The sequence below is a fragment of the Lagenorhynchus albirostris genome, chromosome 4, assembly GCF_949774975.1.
Source record: "Lagenorhynchus albirostris chromosome 4, mLagAlb1.1, whole genome shotgun sequence".
Classification (NCBI taxonomy): domain Eukaryota; kingdom Metazoa; phylum Chordata; class Mammalia; order Artiodactyla; family Delphinidae; genus Lagenorhynchus; species Lagenorhynchus albirostris.
The window spans coordinates 74,788,779-74,801,731 of NC_083098.1; the positions used below are offsets into that span (position 1 = coordinate 74,788,779).

Here is a 12,953-nt window from a genome sequence, read left to right on the forward strand (position 1 = left end):
AGCAACCCACTGGACTGATCAGAATGGTATGAAACCCTTACAAACACAGTATGGGCATGCAATCGTTTACCTTCAGTTTTGTTGGACGACATTTTTTTAAATGGAAGGGGGGAAATGCATACCCACTATTTACCTAAAACCCACCTCTGTCAGCAGTTGCCTTTTTCCAGTGGTCATGGTCTTGCCCCAGCCTAGCCAGCCACATTCTTGCCTGGTTCCCTTCAGACCAGGAGTGTTGAGACTGCTGTTCCCCAAATCCACTCTCCTCTTCTTCCTTTTGATAATAGATCCCCAGTTATCAAGTTTTAGCAGAGCCCACGGCCATGGAGGTAGAAGTAAAATTTCCCAAGCACCCTTGCAGCCAAGCGTGGCCATGTGACCACATTTCCAAAGGAACTGGAGTGCAATTTCCCTAAAACAAATGGACTCACTGTGGACTTCCTCTCCCGCCTCCTTCTCTCTGACCGGAATGCAGATAGAGTGGTGTTGCTCTAGCTTTGATCGTGTGGACAAAAACACCATGCTAGGGACTTGCAGAGCAACAAGACAGAAGGAACCTAGGTCTCTGGATGCCCTCCTAGCCCAGAGCCTCTGACCTAGACCTACCACTTGTTTCTAGATTATTATGTAATATAGACACAAACTCCTATCCTATTGAAGCTACAGCATTTGCAGGTATTTTTGTTGTAGCAGCTGAGCCAATACCCTGACTAACTTACCTATGCATGTGTGAAAAGACTGACCAAGATGTAGTGTGATTCCATCAGCAACAACAACAACAAAATGTTAACTGATCAGCTCTTACAGATGTTAGACCAGTGACCAGGATGTGGAACATCCAATGGCATAATAAATGATGAAGAACTCAAAGATCATGTGCTGCATTTTCAAGTCCTCACGGCTTGCAGGCGATATTGGACCACTAAGTACATGGAAAAGACCTTTCATGGTGGGCAATGTGGAGGAGGGCTGAGGAAGGAGGAGAGGGCTTAACATTAAATAAGGACTTACTACATACCAAAGACCGTACTCCACACTTTCCATCTGCTAACGGAGGGAGGTAGACATTACCCCTCATTCCTACACGCCCCCCCCCAGCCCACTGTTGATGAGGAAACAGGCCCAGAAAGGCTTGATTTGCCCAATGTCAGCAAATGCCAGAGCCAGAATTTGAACCCCAGTCTACTAGCAACAAAGCTGCTTCTCTCTCTAGAACAAAGGATCAGTAAGAACAAAAGTAGATTGTCACATCATGACAACCGTGACCCTTAAAATTATGAGCACTTCACATTCCTCTTAAAGCTCTGCTAAGATCAAGGGAAATGCAATTCTGAGCAAGTAAAAGGACCCTGTATTTTCTTCCTGTAAAATGTTGGAGGACGCTGTCTCCTCATTTCTGCGTGTTTCTTCTCCAGGATAGGGAACAGAGTTAGGGCATGGTGCTCCTGGGATGCCCTAATACCATTCTAGCTGATGGTACGTCTCCTCCTAATTCCTAGGACTCCCCATTCCAGCATGGGCAGAGCCTGGTTCTCCAGTGGGACAGGGATGACTGGGAGGGACCAAAATCAGGAGCCAGACTCACTCACTGAGGCAAGGACCAGGAAGCCAAACCCCCCACAGGTTTGGGGGTTCTAGATAAAGTCCTAACTGCGCCCACGCTGGTATTCAAGCAGAGAGAGACAGACAACAAACACCTCCATATGTGTATTGAAAACATTCAGGCAAGTAAGGGGATTGGGGGGACAGGAGGTGTTGCCTTACATCAGGAGGTCAGGGAAGGCCTCTCGGCGGTGCAGGGCATTTGAGACTCATCTGAGTGAAATAGGAATTGAGTCACACAAGGTGGGGAAGGAGTGACTGAGGATGAGGGATCCAAGTCCAAGGGTACCCGAGGTAAAGGTGTGCCATTTGAGAATTATGAGGAAGCCCAGCGTAGCACGGTGGTTGAAAGATGAGTCTCTGCATTCCTTGCTCCTGTCTGTCCTCACGGTGCCTGTAGTCCCTGTGGGGACTGAACTGGCTGCACTTCCAGTGCAAACTGGAATTTGGGCTCCATTTCCCAACCTGGGAGAGACCAGGTCCCTGGACTGGCCACCAGGACTGGGTATGAGGCCGTGAAACCAAAACCAGATCTGAGTGCAGGACAGGGACTGGGGCTCAGGAACCAGGCAGCAGCAAGTTGGCAGAAATGGGACATGAGATGGACAAACAGGCAGTGTCTGGATGTCAAATCTCAAGGAAGGGAGAGGAAGACCTCCCATCCACACCTCCCTCAGCCCCACGCAGACTGCCGCTTACTCCTTTGTCTTCAGCTCTTCCCTCTCTCTTGTTTACTCCATTCTAGGCACACCTGCCACCTTGCCCGGCATACTCCTGCCTCCAATTCTTGGACCTTGCTATTCCGTCCTTCTGGAATCCCTCCTCCAGTACCCTCGGGACTCATTCCCTCATTGACTTCAAGCCTTGAACAAATGTCACTTTCTCAGTGAGGCCCACCCCGACCGCCGTCTTGCAAATTGCAAACCCAAGGTCTGAGGAGAAGCCCCTCGGCCAAGGAAGAGGATATGCCAGCCGAGGCACTTCCGGGCCAGCCAAGGACAGAAACCAAACGTCACAGCGCTTCAGGTACGAGTCATGCTGCTGTGGGTTCCAGATGTCACTCCATCCTGGCACCTAAGATTCCATTCTCGGCGCCTCGAAAGATTCAGGGGACCAAAATGAAAACTCTAGCACTCATAGGTACGCCACTAATACTTGGGTCTGGGTGCGTGAACTTTTGAAAGAAAAAGAGTGTTTTGTAGGGGAATATAGGCAATGCATTTACAAGGTTCAGAATTCAAAATATATAAAATGGTATCCAGTGAAAATCTCTCCTGCCATTCAACTACCTGCTCCCTCCACTGAAAGCCACAGATGTGATCAGTATCTGGTGTATCTTTCCAGAGATATTTTATAGATATCCTACCAAGTACGTTTATATTCCCCATCTTCTACCTAAATGGTAGCCCACTATACATATGCTCTTTGATATTTTTCACTTAAATGTCTTAAAGATATTTTCATTTTAGCTTCTTCACTTCTATTTACGGCTGCTTAGTAATCTCTTTGGGTGTACTCTCATGTTTTATTTAAGCAGTCCCCTTTTGATGAACGTGGGACTATTTCTAATACTTTCTTGTTGAAAACAGTACAGCAGAGAATACCCTTGTGCACAGGTCACTTCACCACGGGTAAATTCCAGCAGGCGGGATTGCATTACCAAAGGTCTGCACATTCTCAGTTTTGATAGACAGCACCAAACGGTCCTGCCTAGAGGAGACCCTCTGTTGGTGCGTGTGTGTGGTTTCATCTTAGCCCTCCCAGGCAGAGAAGCTAAGACTGCTAACATATGACTACTTCAGCACAAAATCCACCACCGCAGTGCTCAGGGCCTGGCACGTAGTTGGAGCTCAAAAAATGTTTGTTGGGTGAGTGTATGGGAAGATTGAGTGGATGAGTAGATGGGAGGATGGAGACATGGATATACAGAAAAACCAATGATGAATTCTAGACAGCTCTAGTACAGCCCCCTTCCAGAAGTTCTCTCTCAAAACTCCAGTCTGCACTTACTCCTCTCCCTTTTGCTTCCAGGGCCAGAGTTTAAGATTTAGTTGTTCTCTGCTTCATATGTGTTCCTTTTGTGTCCTCAAATGAAGGGTAAGTTCCTAATGGGCTGGGAACACAGAGAATGGCAGTAAAGAGCATGGTGGGGGGAATCCCAGCTCCACATTTGCCAGCCTAGAACTCTGGGCAAGTTACTAAATTGACCTGGTACTAGTTGCCTTGTATGTCAAACGGAGAGATGATCACACTTGTACTTTACCAACCTACCCCGTAGGTGGTGTTGACAGAATTGAATATGCTAATGCTAATAATGGAATTAGAACACGCCTGGCCAATAGCAAGCCTTTAGTAATGAACTTAGAGCATGCCTGGCCGATCACAATCTTCCTTGTGTTGTGCTTCTACCGTATCTCCTCTGGTGCCTAGAATAATGGTGGGCGCACGAGAGGCATTCCACTAATATTTTACCACTGATTCCATACACTTTAATTAACAATCAGGTTTAGTTAGAAGTTACCATTCTCCTGGCACGCATATTGCTTTGATTCCTGCTGAGCATGCCAGACCTCATCTGCCTAGCTCAGGTCGAGGTAAGCTTTGAGCAAGTATACATTAACTCATTCCATGAGTATTTAATTTTATATGCTACAAGCCCAGATGACAGCAATGAACAGGACAGCAAAATCTTTGCCTTCATAAAGGCTTCGTTCTAGCCCACGGGGCTAAGTAAAATAGGCAGCCTAACATGACTCTGTTCTGGAAGATGCAAAATTATGTAAATTGTCTGTCAACACCTCCCAAACTTACCCGGCTATTTGTTCATCTATTTTAGCCGTGAAGCTTTACCTAAATGCTCTGAATTTCCTCTTCCTTGAATATCTCTTTAATGAGATCCCCTCTCCTGCTCACCTCCTTGATCCTGCTTCTCAAATAGAGTTGCTAATGATGTGTGCATGTGCCACACTTGCACAAATGTTGAGCAGCAAAACTGCTCTGTGTCTGTTAATTTCATCCTCTGCTCGGGCGGGGATCCTTGAGTTAGAGCAGATGCTGCTTGCCAGGGGCTTTCGCGCCCGTCGATCAGCGTTGTTGATGAAGGAGGAAAGGAAAGTTTCCTCCATGACTGCCGTTTGAATATAATTTATTGTACTCTGAAAGAAAAGTGGAGAGAAGAAAATGTACTGATAGGCACTAGCACAAATCAACGGTGATGGATGACACTCAGATTTCGGTTTCAGAGGAACATGCTTGAAAGTCAAAAAATCGTTGCAGGGGGCTTCCCTGGTGGCGCAGTGGTTGAGAGTCCGCCTGCCGATGCAGGGGACGTGGGTTCGTGCCCCGGTCTGGGAAGATCCCACATGCCGCGGAGCGGCTGGGCCCGTGAGCCATGGCCACTGAGCCTGCGCGTCCGGAGCCTGTGCTCCGCAACGGGAGAGGCCACAACAGTGAGAGGCCCGCGTACCGCAAAAAAAAAAAAACCCATAACGGAAAAGAATATGAAAAAGATTATGTATATGTATAACTGAGTCACTTTGCTGTCCAGCATAAATTAACACAACATTGTAAATCAACTATACTTGAATAAAACAAATTTTTTAAATAATTGTGGAATGCCTCCCCTGCCATGACCAACACGGAGGCTTTGTACCGAGTCCTCTTCTTAGTGTTCGAATGACCCAGTCCGAGGCTGAAGAAGCCACCCTGGGTGCACATTGCCATTGACCGTGATGGTGTGCGCTCTGGTGGTGGTGTCTTACTTCTTCAACGCCGGAGGAACAATTTATTACGTTACTGTCGAACCTCAAGTGTTGGCTCTGTGACTGATGAGCACGGGCAGCAGAGGCCCACAGCTTTCTTGGCCTAGGGAGTAAATGGACGATATAGTATGAAGGACTCACATCCAGCTTTCTGTCTACAGTGGGAGGTTTGGGTTTCATAATCTTCGACTGATCCAAGGCAGCAAACACTCCAAAACTAAATAGACTTCTTTTTTTTAATACTTTTTTTAAAATCTAAATTTATTTACTTATTTATGATTTTTGGCTGCATTGAGTCTTCGTTGCTGCACGCGGGCTGTCTCTAATTGCGGCGAGCGGGGGCTACTCATCTTTGCGGTGCTTGGGCTTCACATTGCGGTGGCTTCTCCTGTTGCGGAGCACGGGCTCTAGGCACGCAGGCTTCAGTAGTTGTGGCACACGGGCTTCAGTAGTTGTGGCTCGTGGGCTCTAGAGCGCATGCTCAGTAGTTGTGGCGCACTGGCTCAGTTGCTCTGCAGCATGTGGGATCTTCCCGGCCCAGGGCTCGAACCCGTGTCCCCTGCATTGGCAGGTGGGTTCTTAACCACTGCACCACCAGGGAAGCCCCAGACTCCTTTTTGTATTCACTGGTTTCATCTGTGTTCTGTTGAGTTTTCTCATGGCTAAGTATTCATGAGAATGAAACTGCCGGGCAATCTGATGGGTGAGAGTGCCTTTTGAGAATAAATCAATGGATACTGGATTTGCTCCTGTTAATGAAGTTTTAAAGGCTATACCAACACTCTGATTTGAAATATGGAAAAGGATGAATGAAAAGCAACAGAAAAGAAGCATCTAGTGAAAACACAGGAAGCATATTAAAAGCTTGGACTAGAATGTCTTCTTGGTATCAAGGAGACAGGCTTACAACAGAATCTTTTCTGCTGGTCTATATTGACGTGCCGGTGATGTTACCTGGCATTTTCTTCTTCATGTTTCGTTTCTTAAAGAAAATGTACTCCATTTCTACAGCTATCATATTGAATAAAGTAATTATTTTTACAAACCCCTTAACATTTTTGGGGAGATGACATTTCTGACTTTCAGAAATTAATGTAAAATCAGGAAGGAAGATCCCATCAGGTGAGAGCCCTGGACAGCTGATTAGCTTTCCCTGTGGTGCTTTGCCTTTAAACAAAGTGTGCGATGGTACATTATTCCAGATATGTATGTAAGACTGTTTCCTGTACAATAAGATGTGCGAAACAAGCAGAAATAATTTTTCTAATTAAAAATAAAAATGATAGTAATCGTATGTGCCGTTTTTACCACGGAACATGTACAATGAATGTTTAAAAGATGGAGGAAGACAGATTTAGTTCATCCTCCCTTTTCCTCAAATAGATTAAATCGACCTCCTTATCAGAGCATATTAATAAGAAATCAGGAACTCAATGCCATACAGAGGACAGGACTGGCTGTTTGCTGAGGGGTTACTGCTGTCTGGGAACTCACTTGACCTGTGAGATACCTGAGCCCATCAGTGACGTAACTCCATAGGAGGAATCTGTCACACACACACTGTACTGAGAAATACTGCATCTGAATGAAGGTACATCTATACCCTAAATCATTTAAAATTAGAATGAAAATAAACAACAACAGCAGCCGCAGCACCTCCCCTACAAAAGCATGAATTGCTAAAATTTCAGGTGGTTGAGTTAGTTGTGAATTGGGCACTTCTATTCTCAGGGTCCTTGCCTGGTTCTGAGGTTAATTAGATGGTACCTGCAGTTACAGAGACCATTTCTCCTTTAACAATACCACTCCAACTTTCATTTATCTTTTTCAGTTTCCCGCTCACTTGAAAATCTGTTGAGAAGAGATTATAGGCTTGATGGATTCGTTAAAAAAGGGAAAAAATAAGATAACAGCAGTCCTCCTTCACATTCAGCCCGTTGAAGAAAGAAGCATGAAAGCCCTAAGGTAGATTGTCTGAGCTCAAGCATTCAACGGGGATTCAAAGTACTTCTCAGTCAATCTATAGTCTCTACCAATCCTTGGCCTTTCGTGGAAGATGGGTAATGGCAATGGAAGCCAAGCATGTGTCCTCTCTATAGCCTCCCACCCCAATATTAACTTACTGTGACAACAGAAACTCAAGGGGAAACATTATCCAATAGAATTTGCCAAGTGTCAAAATGTGATAGAACTTTGTATCACTTACGTATTACCAAAATAATTCTGTACAATAAATCACCCTACAGCTTAGTGGCTTAAAAGAGCAACCATGTTTGAGCTCTCAGCTGAGCAGATCTGCTCACCTGCGCCTGCTCAGCTCATCTTGACCGGGCCCACCCATGCATCTGTGGTCAGCTGGTGGTTGGCTGGGGGCTGAGCCTCTGCTGGGCTGACTTGGCCCTAATCCACATGGTCTCTCATCCTCCGGCAGGCTGGTGCAGGCTATCGTGGATGTGCACACAATCTCTGAGGACAAGCTCTGAGCCCTAAGCTCGGAATTGACACACCATTGCTTCTGCTGCATCCCGCTGGCCAAAGTATAACAGGAGCACAGCCCAGATTCCAGGGATGGTGAACAGACTGTATTTCTTAACGGGAATAGTTGCAAAGTCACATTGCAAAGGGTGAGGATACAAGGAGGGGTAAAACATTGGGGTCACATTTGCAATCAACCTACCACAAGCTGGAAACATGGTGGTGTGTGAAATAAGCGACAGCAATTGCGAAAAACGTTTCGTTGTTGAAATGGTTTTGAGACAGCGTAAATCATAGGATTTTCATCAAAATAGGAGCTAAAAATGCTCAAAATTTTAATCAAGGACCATCTGAGAAGACATCTACCACAACCACATCAGATCTTGCTCCTGACCCCCCATCCAGAGGGTTTTCCTCCCCACAAGGTCTCCTGATCTCAGTACTTTTCTAACACAATCAAGTTTTGACATAACTTGGGCAATTATTCTGTACCTGAGAAACACTCTTTTAGATACAACTCCACAAATTCATATTCAAAATTGTATACATACAATTTACCTTGCAATTTATATTGCAACCATGGACGGCTATATATGTGAAAGAACAAAGATGGACCGAGAATACGAAATGGTTACATTCAGATGATGAGATGGTTGTGTTTTTCTCATTTTTCAAAATGGTCTTTAAAGCTGGGGTTACACTAACAATAAAAAAGGAGGAGACGTAAATAAGTTGAAAGCAAAGATTAACGAGCATTTATCTTTAATAGTCTACACATTGTACAACAGCAAAAACTCTGTATTGTCTTTTCATCTTATAATCCTTGAGGCTGACAATGAAATATTCAAATGCCAGGAAACACAAAAGCAGTTCAGAATTACACTTGAGGAAGAGTTATGTGACTCCACTATCATTACTTAATTCATGCAAAGTGCCTTAAATAAGTCGTTTTATCTTCATCTTGTGATTTTTTTATTTAGTAGAGCTCTATGAAGGTGTCTAATGATGACAAACCAGCAGGACCCATGTGCTGAAGCATATCTAACAATGCAATTACAGTAATTTGAAAAGAAATAACAAAAGAATAATCATGGTTATATATTCTCTGGGTGGTTTTGAATACAAATGCAAAAATGTGGGTAAGTGTCACAATTAATGTATCTGAAGCCAAAAAAAGAAAAACGTGTCTCAGTAGGAAACAGTTTAGCTTAGAGCGTCAAATAATCAAGTTAACCTAATGTAACAGCAAAGGAAACATGTTTCATATTTTGTTTTCCAGAGTTTAGCATAAAGCTTTTAATCAGAAGCTTAACAAAAGAATGCAGCACTGTCTGAATCAGAAAAGTAGTTTTTGCTCTTAAAACTACTTTGTAGCTTGTGAGAGGTGAATTGATGATTCCATCCTATTCTTAGATCCCGCCCCTGCCTCGTACTTCCCCATCAAGACCAGAAATAACCACAGCAAGAACATTTTATATCCATGCCTTGCTGATTCTTTTTCAAAGTATTTTTGCTTACATTTTCTCATTTAATACTCTTCCAACCCAGTGGATTAAATAGCACAGACATCAACATCCCCCATTTTACTAACGAAGAACCCAAGACACAAGTAACTCCTTCAAGGACATGTAGTGGGTAAATGGCAGGACTGGTTAGGATTACCTTTATGAGCAGCAGGAAAGGAGGGCACTGGGAGATGACACCTACTACTAAGAAAAGATATATAATATTACACACTTGTTAGAAATCAAAACTACAAAAGCGAAAAGAAGATCATTTAAAATGCCCGTAATTCCCACTTAATGGAGAGAAAACACGTGTAGCACCTTGGAGTAACTCCTTCGGGATACAACACGTTTGCTTCCTATTTCACCGAGCAAGTTGAAGCAATAAGAAGAGAACCTCTACATTCTCCCCCACCATCTCCCAGCCCCACACGTGTGCCCACATGCTTTGCCTTCCCTGGTACAGAGGATGAACTGTCTGGTCCTAACGCCACTGTCTCCATCCTACACTCCATCCAACTTCCTTTCACCAGCTCAAAGGTTCGCTCTGAAATTCACTTCTTATCAATTGTTCCCCCCATTCCATCAGTAAGCAAACATACTGTAATCTCTCCCATCTGAAACAAAGAAACGAATAATGAACAAACCTGTGTTGCCCCGACATCCCTCTTTCACTTCGGCTCCATTTCTCTGCTCCCCTTTAGAGCACGCCGTCTTTAAAGAGTTATTTAACACTTGCTATTGCTCTATCTACATGGAATTTGAATTTTTTGAGGTGTTATTAATTTATGATCATGGACACAAAGTATAGTTATCGTTTTAGGTGAAATTAGAGTGAAAAGTAGCATAGATAATATTCTCAGGTCATATGTTGAATTTTCAGGATCCACATTTATTAATGACTTTGACCTAAATGTAATTGTCAATTAACTGTTGGAGAGAATTGATGTTTGTATATTATTCAGTTTACTTCATCTAAAATAAACAAAATGTCTTTCTGGCAAAAAATAAAGTGTTATTTCGACTCTAGCTCCCGCTATCTCTTGAACACATTTTATATAAATTCTCTTCTATAATATTATTTTTAATGAATACCTAAGATTCCATTGTATAGATGGATATGATTGTTTATGCAGCATTGTCAAATATTTAGATGGCTTCCATTTTTTTTTTCAGCCTTATGACTACTAGGTTAGGTTTATTTAAAGGTCTGAATCTGATTTCCAGTATGTAGCCACCAACCACATGCAGCTACTGGGCACTTAAAATGTGGTTAGTCAGAACTGAGATATAGTGTAAGTATAAGATACCAGATTTCTGAGGCTTGGTATGTAAACTATCTTATTAACAATTTATTATATGTTGAAGTGATCATATTTTAGATATATTAGGTTAAATAACATTGTCAAAATTAATTTCACCCGGTTCTTTTTACTTTTTCGACGTGGCTACTAGCAAATTTAAAATGACATATGTGGCTACTAGCAAATTTAAAATTACATATGTGGCTCACATTTGCATCTCTCATTATAGTCCTACTGGACAGTGCTAGCCTAGACTCTTGAGGGTGGACACTGAAATTTCATTAATTATTCATTCCTTTGTGCTAACCAGCCATTCTTTCAGAAATCAATACAATCCAAGACCCCTAGCCTTTCATCTTACAGTCTTTTTTTTTTAAATTGGAGTATAATTGTTTTACAATGTTGTGTCAGTCTCTGCTGTACAACAAAGCGAATCAGCTATATGTATACATATATCCCCTCCCTCTCGGACCTCCCTCCACCCCCTATCCCACCCGTCTAGGTCATCACAGAGCACCGAGCTGAGCTCCCTGTGCTATACAGCAGGTTCCCACTAGCTAGCTATTTTACACATGGGAGTGTATATATGTCAGTCCTAATCTCCCAATTCATCCCACTCTCATCTTACAGTCTTAATTTGTTTGATTTGATGCTTCTTCCAACTGACTTAGGGAAATAAGAATTTTTATGTTGTTATATACAAAAAGTAGCTTTTGCGTTTTACACGCCTATTCTAATACTGTTTGTGTCCTGTTCGCGTCTCCAGTCTACGGTCTTGTGGTCCTTTCTCAAAGAAGTAGATCCTGCTGTAAAATCATGCAAGAAGAGGTAGGTGCTCTATTGATCATCCCACTTGGAATGTGGGCCCTAGGCAGGCAGATGGGGAGACTCATTTCTCATTCATGAAAATGCTCTCCTATCAGAGGTTTAAACATGCCCCCTGGCCATGACCGAGGTTAAAGAAACAGGCATCTCTTTATTTTTTTTATTTTTATTTTAATTTATTTTTGGCTGCGTTGGGTCTTCGTTGCTGCGAATGGGCTTTCTCTAGTTGCGGTGAGCGGGGGCTACTCTTCGTTGCGGTGCGCGGGCTTCTCATTGCGGTGGCTTCTCTTGTTGCGGAGCACGGGCGCTAAGGCACGCGGGCTTCAGTAGTTGTGGCTCGTGGACTCTAGAGCACAGGCTCAGTAGTTATGGAGCATGGGTTTAGTTGCTCTGCTGCATGAGGGATCTTCCCGGACCAGGGCTCGAACCCGCGTCCCCTTCATTGGCAGGCAGATTCTTAACCACTGCGCCACCAGGGAAGACCCAAGTGTCTCTTTAAAGGAGTCAGAGCTGAATACGAATAAGCTGAGATTTACAGGCTGACCTATGTGGTTCATATTATGTATTTACCCACTTTCAGCTTCCATTTCCTTTTCTCCTTATTCGTACTAAAACAAAGTTATAAAAATAAAATTAAATGATGGATATAGATATATTGATACATATTTGATATATATTGATATATATTCAGATATATATATGAAATAAATATATATAGCTATATAGCTGACGTACATGAAATGGTTTATATTTATCTATAAATATGTACCTATCAATAGATAGAGATATATAAATTGATATCTATCTATTAGGTACAGATATCAATAAGCAGACATCAGTTTATATATCTCATAGGTACAGTTCTCAGCCCACAGCAGATTCTCCACAAATGCTAGCCCATCACACGCACACATGCACGCACTCCTAATCACTGGCCTTTTTTTCACACTTAAGAAAGTAAGAACCAGCTGATTTAAATTATAATCCTCTGCCAGTGCTCACGCCTGAAGAACTGGTACTTGCAGACCCTGGGAAGCCTTCTCAGCCGGCTGGGAGACAGAAACAGTAGTGTGAGGCTTTCCCAGGCACTTGGCTTGCGTCAGGCAGATGCCCACAAACCTTTCATTCATAGAGTGCCCAAGGTCAGGCTGCAGCAGCAGAGCAAACTGGAGATAACTGGGCCTTTCATGTACTTAGACACTGAATAGAATTTCTGGGGTTCTTTTCCCCTCTCTGGGAAGGCTCTTTGCAGCAATAAATAAAATTTGTAAATGTGGACATCAATTTAGAAAATATGTGGATAGTACCCAGGTTTCATCAATGGATACCAAAATTGGCCTCACTGACTCTATGGTTTAGAAATGATGTTACTCGTGAGGCATCCAAGCACGGCAGCTAGGACGCCCGACTTTCTCAGAGTGACTGTCACCTCCATTTCAAATATCTATCCCAGATCATAGTAGTGGCTACCAGAGTATCCT

The 12,953-nt window shown here is 43.2% G+C and overlaps 1 pseudogene; it reads left to right on the forward strand.

Annotated features, from left to right (window-relative positions):
• The first annotated feature begins 5,230 nt into the window (after positions 1–5,230).
• Positions 5,231–12,680, forward strand: LOC132519092 (oligosaccharyltransferase complex subunit OSTC-like; annotated as a pseudogene).
• The last annotated feature ends 273 nt before the right edge of the window (positions 12,681–12,953 follow it).